Below are 3,818 nucleotides of genomic sequence, written 5' to 3'. Positions count from 1 at the left end.
GTTCCAACATGGAGTAGGAGGATGGTTTTTCCACATCTAGCTGGTTATCATATAGCTGAACTCAAGTATGACACCATCTACCCAGAGATAGCATCAGACCCTTCAGGTTAAGAGTACAGTCTCACAAGACTTCGCCTTCCCTGGCACCCTCTCCTTTGGATGACAGTTGCAAGTCCAGGTTGTCATTTGTGCTTCTAACCAACCAGCTATTGGTCGGAGGTTCCAACAACCTCCTCCTTGGGTTTGGGTAATATGCTAGAGCATCTCACAGCACTCACAGAAATATTTTACTTACTAGAACACATTTATTATAAAAGAATATAACACAGGAAGAGCCAGGTAGAAGAGAGGTGGAGGGCAAGGTCTGGGAAAATAGCTGGAGTGCCTGTGCCCTCTCCAGGCACCACTCTCCCCGATCTCCATGTGTTCAGAAACCTGGAAGCTCTCCAGACCCAGTCCTTCTGGGTTTCTATGGGGGTTTTGTTACATAGGCAGGACTGATTAATCTTTAGCCGTTGGTGGTTGAGCCAACCTCCAGACCCTCTCCCCTCTCTAGAGGCTGGGAGGAGAGTGGAGCTGAAAGTTCCAACCTTCTAATCCATTTGGCTCCTCTAGCAACAAGCTTCCAATCTGAGGTGACCTAGGGGTTTTCCAAAAGTCATGTAACACAATAAAAGACACTTTTCTTGTTCCTATCATTTAGGAAATTCCAAGGGTTTTAGGAGCTCAATGCCTAAAATGGGGAGGAAGACTAAATATATGTAAACACTTGGTATTAAAAATTACAATATTGACCCTGACTGGTGTAGCCTAGTGGGTTGAGCACTGGTTTGAGAACTGGGAGGTCACAGGTTCAATTCCCAGTCAGGGCACATGCCTGGGTTGTGGGCCAGGCCCCTGGTTGGGGGCATGCAAGAGGCAACTGATCAATGTTTCTCTCTCTTTCTTTCTCCCTCCCTCCCCTCTCTCTAAAAGTAAATAAATAAAATCTTATAAAAAATTATAATGTTGGATGGATGAATGGGAAGGAGGAGAGTTGAGCAAGGTAGTGCTAACTCAGGGCACCAGGACGAAAGTCTGTTACTACTACTGCAATGGGGAGGCTAGAAATTACTATTATGGACAAGTCCACCCAATGAAGACTCACCGAATCTGCATGGCACGCAATCTGCTACTTAAATATGATCTCTACCAAAAAAAATGGAAATCTATCACCCTCACAAAGCCAATGCTGAGATGACCAAGTACCGCAGTGATGACTGCATAAAATTCTTGCACTCCATCTGCCCAGAGAACATGTCTGAGTACAGCAAGCAGATGCAGAACTTCAGTGTTGGTGAGGACTGTCCAGTATTTGATAGCTTGTTTGAGTTCTGCTACTTGTCTACTGGTGGCTCTGCAATAAGTGCTGTGAAACTTAATAAGCAGCAGATGAACATCACTGTGAATTGAGCTGGAGGCCTGTACCATGCAAAGAAGTCTGAGGCATCTGGCTTCTGTTATGTCAGTAATATTGTCTTGGCCATCCTGGAACTGCTGAACTATCGCCAGAGGGGCCTGTATATTGACATTGATATCTACCACAGTGGTTACATGGAGGGGGCCTTCTATACCTCAGACCAGGTCATGACTGTGCCTTTCATAAATATGGAAAAGTACTTCCCAGGAGCTGAGCATCTGTTGGATATTAGGGCTGGTAAAGGCAAGTATTATGCTGTTAACTACCTGCTTTGAGATGGGATTGATGATGAGTCCTGTGAGGCCACCCTCAAGCTGGTTATATCCAAAGTAATGGAGATGTTTCAGCCCTGTGAGGCTGTCTTATAGTGTGGCTCTGACTCCTGGTCTGGGGATCAGTTAGGTTGCTTCAATCTGACCATCAAAGAGCATGCCAAGTGTGTGAAATTGAAGAGTTGTAACATACCTATGCTGATGCTGGGAGGAGATGGCTACGCCATCTGTGACATTGCCCAATGCTGGACATACAAAATAGCCATGGCCCTACACACACAGATTCCTAATGCCCTTCCATACAACAACTACTTCAAGTACTTTGGACCAGATCTCAAACTTCACATCAGTCCTTCCAGTATTACTAACCATAACACAAATGAGTACCTGGAGAGAATCAAACAACAACTGCTTGAGAACTAAAGAATGCTGCCTGTGCATGTAGGGTCCAAATGCAGGCAATTGCCAAGGGTGCCATTCGAGAGGAGGGTGGCAAAGACGTGGAGGAATGTCCTGACAAGAGCATCTTGATCTGTTCCTCTGACAAATGAACTGCCTGGGAGGATGAGCTCTCTAAGTCTGATGAAGAGGGAGAAGGTGGTCACAAGAATTCTTCTAACTTCAAAAAGGCCAAGAAAGTCAAAACAGAGGGTGGAAAAGGGAAAGACCTAGAATAGAAGAAAGAAGTCACAGAAAAGGAGAAAGCCAAGGAGGACAAGCAAGAAACCAAAGGTTTGGCTACTTAGGTTGTTACCGAATGGGGACAGGGCCCAGAGTGGGTCTGCCTCAGAATGGCTGGTAGCATGTGGGTTCTCGACTTGATGCAGAAAAGATTTCACAACACAAGTTCAGTGACCTTGAGAATACAATTATCACAGCTAGGGACAGTGAAATGAAGGAAGGGTTTAGGATAGAAGAGGTGATGGGGGACCCGAATGTTGGAAAAATTTTAATTTAGGTAATAGCTAATAAGCTTAGTAATCAATGTATGTAAAAAGCTATTGTTCCAGGAACTGAAGGTATGACCCACCTTGACTCCAGGAGACCATCAACAGTTCCACCTTTGTGCCTCAGGAGGACTGCAAGCCATCAAGGTGGTATCTGAGCCATTGTGCTCCAGGGTGAGATGCCCACTACCCAGGACACAGATGAAGACCACAGCCCAGGACACAGATGAAAGAATGCTGCAGCTTTTAATCTGATTAACTTTTCCCCTGAAGTCCAGACCCCTTATATACATATACTTTTCCTCTTCTTATAAAATGGGTTGGTTTAAAGTGGAATTTAAGACAGTCCGTCAGGATACAAACCCGCTGTCTTCTCAGATCATCAGCCATCTGAATAAAGCACCCATAAAAATTCAATCCCTGTCTCTGTGTATTGGGTCTGGTAGGTGACAGACAGCATGAATGCCAGCTTTTCTGGTTTCAGAGCCAACAGGAGAACCTAGGTGGGGCTGCTTTGCCTGTCTGGAGATGGCACAGGAAAGAAGTGAGCAATGTGGGGCTGCAGGAACTCACTGAGAAGTAAAAGTCACAGTGACAGAAGGGAGCCAAGGCAAAGCTGCTGTTAGTTCACTGGAAAGTCAGAGAAAAGGGGGTCCTTAGAGACAGGTTTGGGGGTAAGCTCAGGACAAGCAGCCACTGCTTGCTGTTCCCCTGGGTGCAAGTCTTGTGGGGGCCCTTGGAGTTTAGGGGAAAGAGAGCAGAGATAACAAGTTGTGAGTGTGCTCTAGCAAGAGCAAGCCAAGGGTTATTAAAGCTGGAGACAATGAAACAAAGAAAGGGCATAGGATAAAGGAGGTAGTAGGAGAGAGCCTAGGTGGGCCTGCTTTGGCTCACTGAGAAATAAAAGTCACAGTAAGAGAAGTGAGCCAAGGTGGGGCTGCTGTTAGCTTTCTGGAAAGTCAAAGAAAAAGGGGACCCTGAAGGCAAGTTTGGCGGTTAGCCCAAGCTGAGCGGCTGCTGCCCGCTGCTCCCCTGGCTGCAAGTGTCATGGGGACCTTCAGAGTTGAGGAGAGAGAGAGCAGAGATATGAGGCATGAATGTGCTCTAGTAAAAGCACACTATGGCTACTTTGTCGTAAGG

At 46.1% G+C, this 3,818-nt stretch overlaps 1 pseudogene; it reads left to right on the top strand.

The window, feature by feature from the left end:
• Positions 1-1,012: 1,012 nt before the first annotated feature.
• LOC114515341 lies at positions 1,013-2,477 on the top strand (annotated as a pseudogene).
• Positions 2,478-3,818: the final 1,341 nt, after the last annotated feature.

The sequence above is a fragment of the Phyllostomus discolor genome, chromosome 8 (genome assembly GCF_004126475.2).
Source record: "Phyllostomus discolor isolate MPI-MPIP mPhyDis1 chromosome 8, mPhyDis1.pri.v3, whole genome shotgun sequence".
In the NCBI taxonomy this organism is placed as follows: Eukaryota; Metazoa; Chordata; class Mammalia; order Chiroptera; family Phyllostomidae; genus Phyllostomus; species Phyllostomus discolor.
The sequence above is the reverse complement of the archived record's forward strand: the minus strand, read 5'-3'. Positions and strand labels throughout refer to the sequence as shown.